We start from the raw sequence: 15,921 nt of genomic DNA, 5'->3' as shown, positions 1-15,921 counted from the left end.
TACATGAGGAGCTTGGAGCATCTCGTATACCCGAAGTAAAGAAATGCTTCCAAAAACCCAGAGTGATGGGGTTCAAAGAGACAAAGAAGCCACTTGAAAGAGCTCCCCAAGGCCAAAGCAACGAAGTAAATAAAGTAGTATTAAATTTATAACTCATAATATGAAACAAATATTCATGATTCCATACTGATATAAATAAGTTACTGAATAAATAAATAAGTGGAGGAGAAAAGACAAATCTCCTAAGCAGAAGAATTTTAAATAACTTATGTAGATACTCTGTCCCAAGGAGGTAGAACATAATTCCTATTCCTTAAGTGTGGATTGTGCATAGTGTCTTCCTTCCAAAAAATATAGTATGGAAAGGGGGGAATAAAAGAGTAACTTTACAGTGGAGAAACCTGACAAACACTACCTCAGCCAGGTAAGCAAGGTTAACATCATCAGTGGTAAGTCATGTTGACAGTATGTACCTGTGATATCACGTGATGAGAATGGCACTTTACCTCTGTGGTCTTCCTTCCAAAAACCCATAACCCCAGTCTAATCATGCAAAAAGTACTAGACAAGTCTCAATGAGAGACAGTCTACAAAATACCTGACCAATACTGCTCAGAACTGTCAAGGTCATCACAAACAAGGAAAGTCTGAGAAACTGTCACAGCCAAGAGGAGCCTAAGGAGACATGACAACTAGATGTATGTGGTATCCTGGATGGGATCCTGGAACAGAAAAAAAAAAAAAAAAAAAAGACATTAGATAAAAACTAAGGAAATCTGAGTAAAATATGGGTTTTCGTTAAAAATAATGGATCAGTATTGGTTCGTTAATTATGACAAATGTACAAATAAAAGTTGTTAATAATAGGGGAAATGGTGTGGGGTATGTGGGGACTCTTGGCACTATCTTTACAACTTTTCTATTAATCTAAAAAGTTTAGTTTTTTTAAAAAATGAGAATAACAACTGATTAACAAAATGACCAGAGAAATTTTTTTAAAAAATCCAAATGGAACTTTGAAAATAAAAAAAAATGAAATTTAAAAGTCAATGGAAAAAAAAAAAAGAAAGAAAAAGTCAATGGATGGGGCTTCCCTGGTGGCGCAGTGGTTGAGAGTCCGCCTGCCGATGCAGGGGACGCGGGTTCGTGCCCCAGTCCGGGAAGATCCCGCATGCCGTGGAGCGGCTGGGCCCGTGAGCCATGGCTGCTGAGCCTGCTCAAGACGTGTTTTTTTCAAATACTTCCTAGTTTCATACATTGACTTCTTAGAAACAGTGATCAATCCAGCAGCATGAGCAGGCTAATGACTAGATTGCTGTCTCTAAATACTATTTCTCACTCCAAAGAATCAGGGCTCCTTGGAGCATCTCAGCGAAAGGGCAGAAAATGTATATTGTGAGCCCTGGAGCAAAGTGGCAGGGACATATATGCACTACCAAATGTAAATTAGATAGCTAGTGGGAAGCTGCCGCATAGCACAGGGAGATCACCTCTGTGCTTTGTGACCATGAGAGGGGTGGGATAGGGAGGGTGGGAGGGAGGGAGACGCAAGAGGGAAGAGATATGGGAACATATGTATATGTATAACTGATTCACTTTGTTGTAAAGGAGAAACTAACACACTATTGTAAAACAGTTATACTCCAATAAAGATGTTAAAAAAAAAAAAAAAAGAAAAGAAAAGCAAAGAAGCTATCAAAGACTTCCTAGGGTCATCTCAAAAGGACTCAGGAACGAATCTGAAGAGGCTCCCACTGGTCAAATACAGGACAATTTGAGCATATATTTAAGGATAATAACTGATGAAACACCAAATATTTTTTTTTAATCCATGAGTTTATAATAACAATTTTTTAATTCTTTGGTAATTTTTAGAGGATGAAATGGCTGCTAACACCACAGAAAGAGAAACAAATGGACATTAAATGCTTCCTGATAAAACGCACAATACTAATACAGTTTGCTTATAGGGAATAAAGGGGAGAGAGGTACAAGTTAAATAACAGGACAGATGGTCCAGTTTCTTTAGCATATAAACTATGAGAAAGGGAAGGAAAGGAATCAACAACAAAATCTCCCTGGACAGATTAAGTAGCAAATCAGATACAACTCATGAGAGAATCAGTGACTAGATGACTTATCTGGAGAAATTTTATATCACATACTATATAGAGGAAAAGAGACTAGAAATATGAAAGCAAAGTTAAGAGTCATGAAGAAAGGACAAAGATCTTATCTGTCTTCCAAAAAAGAACAGGGTTGAAACTATATTCAAAGATGTAATAGCTTTTTTTATTCAGAACTGATGAATTTTTCTTTCTGGGATCATTTTCATTTTTTCTAAAGTACATCCTTAGAAGTTTCTTTCTGTTCATGGTTAACTCAATTCTGTTCATTTTGATCATTTTCAGATGAATAGAACTGCAAGAATTTATCATGAACAGAAAGAAACTTCTAAGGATGTACTTTAGAAAAAATGAAAATGATCCCAGAAAGAATAACTAAGAAGAAAGTGTAAAGTAAGACTTTGAAAAGTGTAAGCGGGCTTCCCTGGTGGCGCAGTGGTTGAGAGTCCGCCTGCCGATACAGGGGACACAGGTTCGTGCCCCGGTCCGGGAGGATCCCACATGCCGCGGAGCGGCTGGGCCCGTGAGCCATGGCTGCTGAGCCTGCGCGTCCGGAGCCTGTGCTCCGCAACGGGAGAGGCCACAACAGTGAGAGGCCCACGTACCACAAAAAAAAAAAAAAAGAAAGAAAGAAAAGTGTAAGCAATAATTGTTTACAATTAATGTAATGAAACAATAATAATGTTTAACTAATAACATTAAAATTCTGAATAATAATAGCATATGAGCCAGAAGATGGGGAACTGGAATTATAACATTTTAAAATCTTTATATTACTTGAGAAGATTATGATAAATATACTGATTTACACTTTAAGTTAATTAGGTATGATGAAATTTCAAGAATAAGAACTAAAAGAAAAGAGAAAATAATAGCTAACAAACTGTGCTTGCCATGGGCCAGGCACTATTCTAACTGCTTTATACATATTTGAACTCATTTAATCCTCACAAGAATCCTATAAGTAGGTATCACTATCTATATTTACAAATGAGAAAGTAGAAGCCCAGAGAGGATAAGTGAATTGCCAAGTCACACAGCTATTAAATGGCAGAGCCAATGACACCAAAAGCAACAAAAGCAAAAATAATCAAGTAGGACTACATCAAAAAAAAAGTTTCTGCACAGCAAAGGAAACGGTCAACAAAATGAAAAGGGAACCTACTGAATGGAAGAAAATATGCAAATCATATATCTGGGGTTAGTATCCAAAATCTCAATACATAAAGAACTCATACAACTCAATAGTAAAAAAAATAAATAAAACAATCTGATTTAAAAATGGGCAGAAGAGGGACTTCCCTGGTGGTCCAGTGGTTAAGAATCCACCTTCCAATCCAGGGGATGCGGGTTTGATCCCTGGTCAGGGAACTAAGATCCCACATGCCACGGGGCTACTGAGCCCGCATGCCTCAACTACTGAAGATGCGAGCCACAACTAGAAAGCCCATGTGCCTCAACTACAGAGCCCACACACTCTGGAACCCACGAGCCACAACTAGAGACAAGCCCGAGTGCCACAATGCAGAGCTGGTGCGCTGCAGTGAAGATCCCACGTGCTGCAACTAAGACCTGATGCAGCCAAAAATAAAAATAATAAATAAATAAATTTTTCTTTTTTTAAATGGGTAGAAGATCTAAATGGACATTTTTCCAACGACATACAGATGGCCAACAGGTAAATGAAAAGATACTCAACATCACCAAGTGTCAGTGAAATGCAAAGCAAAACCACAGTGGGGAATTTCCTGGCAGTCCTGTGGTTAGGACCTGGCACTTTCACTGCTGGGGCCCGGTTCAATCCCTGATCTGGGAACTAAGATTCCGCAAGCTGTGAGACGGGCCAAAAAAAAACCCACAATGAGATATCATTTCACACCTGTTAGAATGTCCATTATCAAAAAGAATATAACAAGTGTTGTCAAGGATGTAGAGAAAAGGGAGCCCTTGCCATTACTGATGGGAATGTAAATTGATGCAGCCACTATGGAAAACAGTATGGAGGTTCCTCAGAAAATTAAAAATATAACTACATATGATCCAACAATTCTTCTGGGTATTTTTCCAAAAAATGAAAACACTAATTTGAAAAGATATATGTACCCCCATATTCACCACAGCATTAACCAAGACATGGAAACAGGCTAAGTGTTCATCAATGGATGAATGGATAAAGAAAATGTGTGTGTGTGTGTGTGTGTGTGTGTGTGTGTGTGTGTGTATACACAAAATTAAACATACAATTACCATATGATCCAGCAATTTCACTTCTGGGTATATACCCAAACACTTGAAAGCAGGGACTCAAACAGGTATTTGTACACCCATGTTCCTAGAAGTATTATTCACAATAGCCAAAAGATGGAAGCAACCCAAATGTCTGCTGATGGATGAATCAATAAACAAAATGTGGTAAATACATACAACAGAATTCAGCCTTAAAAAGGAAATTCTGACACATGCCAGAACATGGATGAAACTTGAGGACATTGTACTAAGTGAAATAAGCCATACACAAAAAGACAAACATTGTATGATTCAACTCATATGAGATATCTAGAATAGTGAAATTCATAAAGACAGAAAGTAGAATGGTGGTTGCCAGGCCCTGGTGGGGAAGAGGAATTGGGAGTTATTATTTAATAAGTACATAGTTTCATTCTGGGAAGATGAAAAAGTTGTGGAAATGAATACAGTGATGGTTGCAACAGAATGTGAATGTACTTAATGCCACTGAATTTACACTCAAAAAAGGTTAAAATGGAATACGTTTGTTATTCATTGTTTTAACACAATTTTAAGTAAGTAAATAAATAACTCCTGCAAATTAATTAATTATTAAGAAAATAAACCTAAACAATCTAGTGGAAAAGATGGCAAAATTTTACATAAAAAGAAAGTATATATAACAAATATACATTTTTTTAAAAAACATTTAACCTAATTGATAAAAACTAGGAAAATGTAGAACTTCACATTCACTATTGTATAGTGAAGAATTAACTTTTCCTAAAGAGAGGTCTGGCCTCTGTCCTGGTTCCTGAGAGGTAACCTCTAAAGCCTTGGAATTTCTCAAGTGATAGGAGTGTCTCTGTTACTCATAGTGAACCCCTTGGACCACACCTACTCCTGTTGGCAGCTGCCCATGCCAGAAAGATGAACCATATATTTAGAGAGCAGGGTCTTTGGGCCAGGTGAAATCAGCCTCCATAGAAGGGTAGGGAGCTGGAGGCCGAGTTCAACCACATGGGTGATAACTCAACCATGCCTATGTAATAAAGCCTTGATAAAAACTTTGCACACTGAAAATCAGGTGAGCATCCTAGGTTAGCAATATTCCATGTGTATTGTCACATCAATGACGTGAGGGCTAAGCATCCCTGAGGACATGGAACCTTCGCATTTGGGAACCCTCTCAGATTCTACCCTATGTGTGTCTTCCTTTGGCTGGTTCTAATCCTTTTGCTGGTATTCTTATGCTGTAATAAAACTAATTATAAGTATAGTGCTCTCCTGAGTTCTGTGAGTTGTTCTCGTGAATTATAAAATTTGAGGGAGTCCACGAAGATCCCCAAATTTGTAGCCAGCTGATCTGAAATGAGGTTGACCCTGTGGACTCCTAAACTTTCAGCTGGTGTCAGAAGTCTTGGGCAAATTTGGCAATCTGGAGGACTGTGCCCTAACCTTGTGTTTCACTCTGGGCAACTGCATTGGCACAAATTATAAAGTGTGATTATAAATTCTAAGTGTAAATGAGGAAATGCATCAAAGAAAATTCTGGTACTGGAAAAGCAGAGTGGTACAGTTACTTTCAAAAAAAAATTTGCCATTATCTTGAAAAATTGAATATTTACATACCCTATGAACTAGAAATTCCACTTCTAGGTATATATCCTAGAGAAATTCATACACATGAGCAACAATAGAGATTTACAAGAATATTCATAGCAATTTAGTTCAAAAGAACCCAAATTCCACTGACCAAGAGAACAGACACATAAATTGTGATACATATGTGGCACATAATGGGATAATAGACTACAATGAAAATTAATGAACCACAGCCACATGCAAAGACATGGATGAAAAAAAATCACCTAAAAAAAATTTTAGGTGAAAAAAATTGGGTTAGAGAAAGCTCCATATAGTATGAAACCATTTTTATAATATTCAATAACAAAAAATCTAAATCCATTGCTTATGGGTACTAAAATTATTAAATCACGTAAAAGGGTCAAAGGAAGAATAAGCACAAAAATCATAGGTGCTATGGGGACATTGGTGGGGCAGTAAAACAGAATAAAAAATGAGCACAAGTTAGGTGCAGTGGCATTGTGAAGTATGCTGGTTCTTGAGATGTATGGCAGGGTCACAGATTTTTTTTGTTGTTAGGCTTTAAAATTTACATATATTCTTTTTTATGTCATTACTTTACCTAGTAAAAAGAGGTTTTTAAAACACAAAAAAATAAGTAGAATGTTCTGGGAAGACTTTAGACAGGCTAGTCACAAAAAAAAATTGCTCTTGAATTATATGGAGAGAAATCAATAGTGAAAACCTTGTGCAGAGGAGAGGAACTGTCTAGAATGATAGAAATGGAACAGAACTCTCTGAAAAGCTGGAAATGCTCTGAATCTGCACTGTCCAATATGGTAGCCAGTAGCCACATATGATTACTGAGCACATGAAACATGGCTAGTGCATCTGTAGAATTAAATTTTTTATCTAATTTTAATTAGTTTATAAAGTTTATCTTAAATAGCCACATGTAGCTAGTGGCTACCATATGGACAGCACAGCCCTAGAAGATTCTCTATTCACACCAGTTGCAAGAATCTTTATGTTGTCCCTTCATGTAAAAAACTGAAAGCTTAAATTGTGATTCATGCCTTATGGGTTTAATATGTATGAAAAATAAGGCAGAACTCCAAATAGGGAACCCATTTTCAGAGAAAATGCCAGGCCCTAACATCAGAATATGGGTAAAAAAATCTGTAATTAAATGTTTTCAGTTAAAATAAAATACTTGTGGCATATCATACTTTTTCACTTTACCCTTTCCAATTAACTAATCAATAATTAATACTTGTCTCAATTGATTTGGATAAGTCAGCTTCCCTGGATCATGCATTTCTGTGCTAGAATATCAGGAGCTTTAAAGGGTTTAAACTTTTTTGGCCCAGGAATCTCATATCTGATCATCAAATATGAAAATATCCATCTAAATAAAGATGCATCAGAGTAGTAATTTTAAATAGAAGAAACTGTGAAAAGCAACTTATATATTTAATAGTATTTAAACGTATGATATCTGGGACTTGCTTTAAAATACTTCAAGGGTGGGGGATGCAGAGGTCAATGAGGATAGATGAAATAAGATTGAAAACTTGTTAATAACTGCTGAAGCTAGGGCATGAATTCATGGGTTGTCCATTCCTCTGTCCGTAATAAAGTTAAAAAAAAATTTAAACACATTTGTAATGTTCTGTGAAAAAAAATGAAATCATCTCTATCCTACAATTAGAACACTATTTTTTTTTTTTTTTGCGGTACACGGGCCTCTCACTGTTGTGGCCTCTCCCGTTGCGGAGCACAGGCTCCGGACACGCAGGCTCAGCGGCCATGGCTCACGGGCCTAGCCGCTCCGCGGCACGTGGGATCTTCCCGGACCGGGGCACGAACCAGTGTCCCCTGCATCGGCAGGCGGACTCTCAACCACTGCGCCACCAGGGAAGCCCAGAACACTATTTTAAGTCAATAAATGTTGATTAAAAGTAAATGAATATCCGTTACTGTACAGAATTGCTGCATCAAAGCAAATCTAGTCAGAGGGGAAAAAAATTTCAAATATCAGTTGGAAAAATGAACAGTAGGGCTTAAAAGTGCATTTCAGAAGATTTTTTTTAAAAACACATGAGTTAAAAAAAGGGAAAGAAGTGGTTCTAAATTATATGATATAAAATGGCTCTTAAAGAAAAAGGGCTTTGAAATGGGAGGGAATTATGACAGATGAATACCACAGAGAGTACAGGTGGGGGTAAAATGAAAGGACTTGACTTTTTTCCACGTGTTTTAGGGCTTTTCTTCACAACCCTTGGATAGGCCTTCAAGGAAGAGATTCCTCAATCTATACCTTTAAGGTGCTGCCTCCCTCACCAGCTAGGTTCTTTTTTTTTTTTTTTTAATATTTATTTATTTATTTTGGCTGCGCCGGGTCTTAGTTGCAGCATGTAGGATCTTCTTGGTGGCATGTGGGATCTTTAGTTGCAGCATGCAAGATTTTTAGTTGCGGCATGCAGACTTCTTAGCTGCGGCATGCATGTGGGATCTAACTCCCCAACCAGGGATCGAACCCGGGCCCCCTTCATTGGGAGAACGGAGTCTTACCCACTGGACCACCAAGGAAGTCCCACCAGCTAGGTTCTTAACTGCAGTGCCTTTCCCTACCTGTTCAATCTACTCACCTGGGCACCATCCTCCCACCATGTTCCTTGAAACCATCCAGGGCTCTTTCCCTTGCTCTAATAAGAAAATCACATCAGGCTTAGGAATAGAGAATCCTGTTCATAAGAAACAATAAGACATAATCATGCTGTTCCTGAATTCAAACCCAGTCCTCAAGAAAACAGGCAACAACATGAAGGACAAGAGGAAGGTGTAAAGCAAGGAGAAGATAAAGGTACCACAAAGTGCTGCTCATCTCCAAATCTACAATATACAAAATAATTCCCAAGGAAATAGGTAGAAATCCACCCAGACAATTGAAAATACACCCAAAATTCACAAGTTATTTGGGAATAGAAATCCTTACCTAGGACTTCCCTGGTGGCACAGTGGTTGAGAATCCACCTGCCAATGCAGGGGACACGGGTTCGATCCCTGGTCCGGGAAGATCCCACATGCCGCGGAGCAACTAAGCCCGTGAACCATAAATACTGAGCCTGTGCTCTAGAGCCCGTGTGCCACAACTACTGAGCCTGCGTGCCACAGCTACTGAAGCCCGCGCACCTAGAGCCCATGCTCTGCAACAAATGAAGCCACCGCAATAAGCCCGTGCGCCACAACGAAGAGTAGCCCCCGCTCGCCACTAGAGAGAGCCCACAACACAGCAAGGAAGACCCAGGGCAGCCAAAAGTAAAATAAATAAATAAATAAATAAATAATAAATAAATAAATAAAATCCTTACCTAGTAAGACCAGGTTGCTGTAATTCTCCATCATTACATCTCTATATAAATCCCTCTGAGTAGAGTCCAGGCATTCCCACTCCTCCTGAGAGAAGTCTACAGCCACATCCCTGAACATCACCAACCCCTAAAATGACAAAACCATGTAGTACTGTTAAAATTAAAGGAAATGTTTTTCAGATCAAAGAAGAGATGGAAAAGGACACTGAGAGATGGAGAAAATACACTGAGCAAATGGGCTAAGCCAAAGATAGGGCAGAGTAAAAAAAATTAGTGTAATTAGAACAAAGTGCCTCCATCTTCTTGAATATTCCTATTGCTGTAGACAAACCTCCTTCATACAGTGAGACATTCCCATTATCCCACGGCTAGGGCTAGGAATGAACAAAACACACATTTATTTACAGTTTCCCAAATAATGAAATAGAGTAGAAAAACACACAGCAACCTGTAGGCCTGGAAAATTACTATTTATTTTAATGATCATCCCTGACTTACCAATATTTTTATTGTGGAAATTTTCAAACATACAGAAAGTTGAAAGAACTGTATAGTTCTTTCAACATCTGACATGCTAATTACTACTTACAATAAACTCTTAAATATGAGCTCCTCCTTTCCCTTTTTTTTCTTACTTCTTAAAGGAAAAAGTCAGAATCTTTCTGAAATATTTACCAAACAAACAAGCAAAACCTCTATTGCACATAATAAGACTTTGATCTAATTAAAGTGTACACCAAACACTAAGAATCGTCATTTTCAGAAAGTATCATAAGTATTTTTCCTTATAATGCAAGTTCTTTAATAAACTCTTTTTAACTGGATGTATCTTTCATCTTAGGAAGGCAAGACATAACCATTCCATTATTTTGGATATTGAGATTGAACAAGATCTCTAAGTTCCTTTACAGCTTTGAAAGTCTAAAATTCTCAAAAACTTATGCATCTGGCTAGTCTTACTTGTTAAAAAGTTCAAAACTATAGAAAAGCTAACAGTATATTTTTTAGGGATAAATAGTAAAACAATTGTGAAAAGCAAGAGAATGATGACTACAAAATTTTCTTTACAGGTTACACTTTGAGAGGGAGGGCAGGGTACAAAAGGGTCTTCAATAGGCCTTCCTATTCTATGTGTTAAGTACATGAGTGTCCTATTATTCTTTTGTAGTAAGAAATACTTCATATTTTTTTAAAGAGGAACTCAAAAATTAACGAAAAATAAACAGGCCTGTAAAGATGAGTTATCCCATTCAACAATCATTTCCACTTCATTAAACCACAATTCTGAATCTGAAAAAAAAAAAAACAACCCACATTCTGATATGGGAGGCCCAGTGGAATGTATTTAGGCTCCATCATAGAGCACTGCACACAAATGGGAACACTGTTAGAAAAGAGTGGGATGCTAGAACAGAAAAAAGAGCACACACATTTATGGTCAATTAATCTACGACAAAGGAGGCAAGAATATAAAATGGAGAAAAGACAGTCTCTTCAATAAATGGTGATGGGAAAACTGGACAGCTCCGTGTAAAAGAATGAATTTAGAACATTCTCCTATACTATTTACAAATATAAACTCAAAATGGATTAAGACCTAAATGTAAGACCAGAAACCATAAAACTCCTAGAGGAAAACATAGGCAGAACGCTCTTTGACATAAATCACAGCAGTATTTTTTTGGATCTGTCTCCTAAAGCAAAGGAAATAAAAGCAAAAATAAACAAATGTGACCTAATTAAATTTAAAAGCTTTTGCACAGCAAAGGAAACCATCGACAAAACAAAAAGACAACCTACGGAATGGGAGAAAATATTTGCAAATGATATGAGCAATAAGGGGTAAATATCCAAAATATATAAACAGCTCATAGAACTCAACATTAAAAAAAAAAGCCAATTAAAAAAAGGTTAGAAGAACTGAATAGACGTTTATCCAAAGAAGACGTGAAGATGACCAACAGGCACATGAAAAGAGGCTCAACATCGGCTAACCATAGGGGAAATGCAAATCAAAACCACAATGAGATACAAAATGGCTAAGTCTTAAATGTAAGACGGGACACCATAAAACTCCTAGAAGAGAACACAGGCAAAACATTCTCTGACATAAATTGTACCAATGTTTTCTTAGGTCAGTCTCCCAAGGCAATAAAAATAAAAGCAAAAATAAATAAATGGGACCTAATCAAATGTACAAGTTTTTGTACAGTAAAGGAAACCACAAACTAAATGAAAAAAACAGCGTACAGACTGCGAGAAAATATTTGCAAATGATGCAACCGACAAGGGCTTAATTTCCAAAAGATACAAACAGCTCACACAACTCAACAACAATAAAAAAAACCCAGTCAAAAAATGGACAGAAGACCTAAATAGACATTTCTCCAAAGAAGACATACAGATGGCCAACGGGCACATGAAAAGATGCTCAACATTGCTAATTATTAGAGAAATGCAAATCAAAACTACAATGAGGAATCACCTCACACCATAATTTTAAAAATCTACAAATAGCAAATGCTGGAGAGGGTGTGGAGAAAAGGGAACCCTCCTACATTGTTGGTGGGAATGTAAACTGGTGCAGCCACTATGGAAAACAGTATGAAGGTTCCTCAAAAAACTAAAAATAGAGTGGCCATATGATCCACCAGTCCCACTCCTGGGCATATATCTGGAAAAGATGAAAACTCTAATTTGAAAATATACATGTACCCCAGTGTTCATAGCAACACTATTATATACATATATACACATACCTCATCTTCTTTATCCATTCATCTGTCGATGTACACACACACACACACACACACACAGCTGTATTTATGGCTGAATACTACTCAGCCATAAAAAGAATGAAATCAAACTTGGAGGGTATTATGCTAAGTGAAATAAGTCGGACAGAGAAAGACAAATACTGTAGGATATCACTCATATGTGGAATCTAAAAAATACAACAAACTAGTGAATATAATTTTAAAAAGCAGCAGACTTACAGATATAGAGAACAAATTAGTGGTTATCAGTGGGGGAGAGGGAAGGGAGGAAGGATAATATAGGGGTAGGGGATTAAGAGGTACAAACTATTATGTGTAAAATAAGCTACAAGGCTATATTGTACAACACAGGAAATATAGCCAATATTAATAACTATAAATGGAGTATAACCTTTAAAAATTGTGAATCATGTTGTACACCTGTAACACATCATATTGTACATCAACTATACTTCAATAAAGAAAAAAAAGAAAAGAGTGGGATACTAAGGGACAAGACCCTGCTTCTGGGTGCCATCACTCGCTCCCTGACAGAATGGGAGGACCTGAGATGGGTTCATAGATGAAGCTCAGTTGGGCAAGGAAGTTTCTAGATAAAGAAAAGAAATGTTGGGACTTCCCTGGTGGCACAGTGGTTAAGAATCCGCCTGCCAAAGCAGGGGACATGGGTTTGAGCGCTCGTCCGGGAAGATCCCACGTGTCACAGAGCAACTAAGCCCATGCGCCACAACTACTGAGCCTGTGCTCTAGAGCCCGCGAGCCACAACTGCTGAGCCTGCGTGCCACAACTACTGAAGACTACGTGCCTAGAGCCTGTGCTCCGTAACGAGAGAAGCCACTGCAATGAGAAGCCCGCACACCGCAACGAAGAGTAGCCCCTGCTCGCCGCAACTAGAGAAAGCCCATGTGCAGCAACGAAGACCCAGCACAGCCAAAATAAATAAATAAATAAATAAATAAATTTTTTTAATGCTTTATTTAAAAAAAATGAGATTTCACCTCACACACCTATTAGAATGGCTACTGTTAAAAAAAACAACAAATAACAAGCGTTGGTGAGGATTTGGAGAAAAGGGAGCCCTCGTGCATCATTGATGAGAATGTAAATTGGCACAGCCATTATGGAAAACAGTATGGAGGTTCCTCAAAAAAAATTTTTTTAATTACCATATGATCAAGCAATTCCACTCCTGGGTATTTATTTGAAGAAAACAGAAACACTAACTTGAAAAGATACATGCATCGACATGTTCGTAGCAGCATTACTTACAATAGCCAAGACATGGAAGCAACCTAAGTGTCCATCGGTGAATCAATGGATAAAGAAATTGTGATATATATATATATATATATATATACACACACACACACACACAATGGAATGTTATTCAGCCATAAAAAAGAATGAAATTTCACCATTTGCAACAACATGGATGGACCTTGAGGGCATTACGCTAAGTGAAATAAGACAGAGAAAGACAAATACCATATGATCTCACTTATATGTGGAATCGAAAGGGAAGCCTCATACACTGTTGGTGGGAATGTAAATTGGTGCAATTACTATGGGAAACAAAAAGTTAAAACAGAACTACCATATGATCCAGCAATGCCACTTCTGGGTATTTATCTGAGGAAAATGAAAACACTAACTCGAAAAGATATCTGCACCCCCATGTTCACTGCAGCATTAATTACAATAGCCAAGATATGGAAGCAACGTGAGTGGCCATTGATGGATAAATGGATAAAGAAATTGGGTGAATGGATAAAGATAATATTATTCAGCCATAAAAAGGAATGAAATCTTGCCAATTGAGACAACATGGATGGACCTTGAGGGCATTGCACTAAGTGAAATAAGTCAGTCAGAGAAAGACAAATACCATATGATCTCACTTATATGTGGAATCTAAAAACAAAACAAAAAACTAAATTCATAGATGCAGAGACTAGATTGGTGGTTGCCAGAGGTGGGGGGGGGCAGCAAAAATGGGTGAAGGTGGTCAGAAGGTACAAACTTCCAGTTATAAAACAAATAAGTCCTGGTGATGTAATGTACAACATGGTGACTATAGTTAATATTATATTATATATTGAAAGTTGCTAAGAGATTAGATCTTAAAAGTTCCCATCACAAGAAAAAAGTTTGTAACTATCTGCAGTGATGGATGTTAACTAGACTTTTTGAGGTGATCATTTCATAATATATACATATTATTGAATCATGTTTTACACCTGAAACTAATGTTTTACGTCAATTATATCTCAGTTAAAAAATGGTAATAAGAGCTATGAAAAAATAAAACAGTATAAGGGAGATAGGAAGTGCACTGGTTGAGATGCTATTTTATGTAGGGTGGTTAAAGAAGGCTTCTCCAATTTGGTGACAGGTGAGCAAAGTCTTGAAGAGGTGAAAGAGTAAGTGATGCAGATATCAGGAGCAAGAAAATGCCAGGCAGGCGAATCGGCAAGTTCAAAAGCAGAGGGGGCAGAATTAAGTTACCTAAAAATATATAGAAAATCAAGTCAGAGAGGCAGCCGAGAGCCAGATTACATTGGGCTGTGTAAGCCATTGTAGAAACTTTGGTTTTTACTCTGAGTGAGATGGGCAGCCATGGAAAGTTTTAAGCCAGGGAGTGATGACTTACATTTTGGAAGAATCACCCTGGCCGCTGTGTTAAGAAGGAATGTTAGGCAGGCAATGAAAGTAGGGGGATCAGTTAATAGGCTGTTGCAACATCAAAGGAGAGATGCCTGTGGCCTAGATGAGGACCAGCTGAACTTGTACATGGAAGGCTTTCAAGTTCCGAGTCGCCCTCACTCAGCTGGGCACAGGCCTATAACCTTTCTCTCCACTATCTGGAACTGCCCCCCTTGCTCCCAAGAATAAATTAAGTCTAGCTAGAATTCCAAACTGGATGTTTGATAATCTAATTAAGTGCTATGTAAAGTTTAAAATGTCCAGCATTGCCTAAGCAATTCGATACATGCTGTCCACCTACAGTGTTTTGATCACCTTATATCCCCTCTTTGCCCCTTCATGGCCACCCCCACCAGGGCACTATGGGGGCACAGGCCTCTGGAGAAGAAAAAAGTTTTTGTCATTTCAGAAGAAGGAAGTATTCATGGATGTGGTCAAATCCGTGAGTGGCTGTGGAGGACAAATGGATAAATCCTGTCCAGAGGAACTTCTTCAAGGATGTGATAATAGAGAAGTAAGGAAACATAGTTCTACTAATTGAGAACAGTTTCCCCTATTATTCATAATCTGCCCTTTAAGACATCTATTTTCCTTCATGTGAATCTCCAGGGAGCTTCTGAAGAGCTTGACTCTAGCTAAGACTTGGTTTGATATTTACTGAGCTTCAACTGACAGCTCTAAAGCTTCTTCATTCTGAGGACCTCACATTCCTTTGGGCCCTTTTACAAATAACTTCTGTTCCTAAAAAATTAGTGTGGAGATTTAACTATACAATTTCTTGAGTACTTTCTATTTATTTTATTTTTAAATTTTATTTATTTATTTTTGGCTGCGTGGGGTCTTCGTTGCTGTGCGCGGGCTTTCTCTAGTTGCAGCGAGTGGGGGCTACTCTTCATTGCGGTGCACAGGCTTCTCACTGCGGTGGCTTCTCTTGTTGCGGAGCACAGGCTCTAGGCATGCGGGCTTAAGTAGTTGTGGCTCGCGGGCTCTAGAGTGCAGGCTCAGTAGTTGTGGCGCACGGGCTTAGTCGCTCCGCGGCATGTGGGAATCTTCGCAGACCGGGGCTCGAACCCGTGTCCCCTGCATTGGCAGGCAGATTCTTAACCACTGCGCCACCAGGGAAGCCC

The 15,921-nt window shown here is 38.2% G+C and overlaps 1 pseudogene; it reads right to left on the bottom strand.

Moving 5' to 3' along the window:
* Positions 1-15,921, bottom strand: part of LOC112067313 (zinc finger protein 345-like) — a 54,482-nt pseudogene that overhangs the window by 36,496 nt on the left and 2,065 nt on the right.

Source organism: Physeter macrocephalus, chromosome 17, assembly GCF_002837175.3.
Source record: "Physeter macrocephalus isolate SW-GA chromosome 17, ASM283717v5, whole genome shotgun sequence".
Classification (NCBI taxonomy): Eukaryota; Metazoa; Chordata; class Mammalia; order Artiodactyla; family Physeteridae; genus Physeter; species Physeter macrocephalus.
This window is presented reverse-complemented; position numbering and strand designations above follow the sequence as displayed.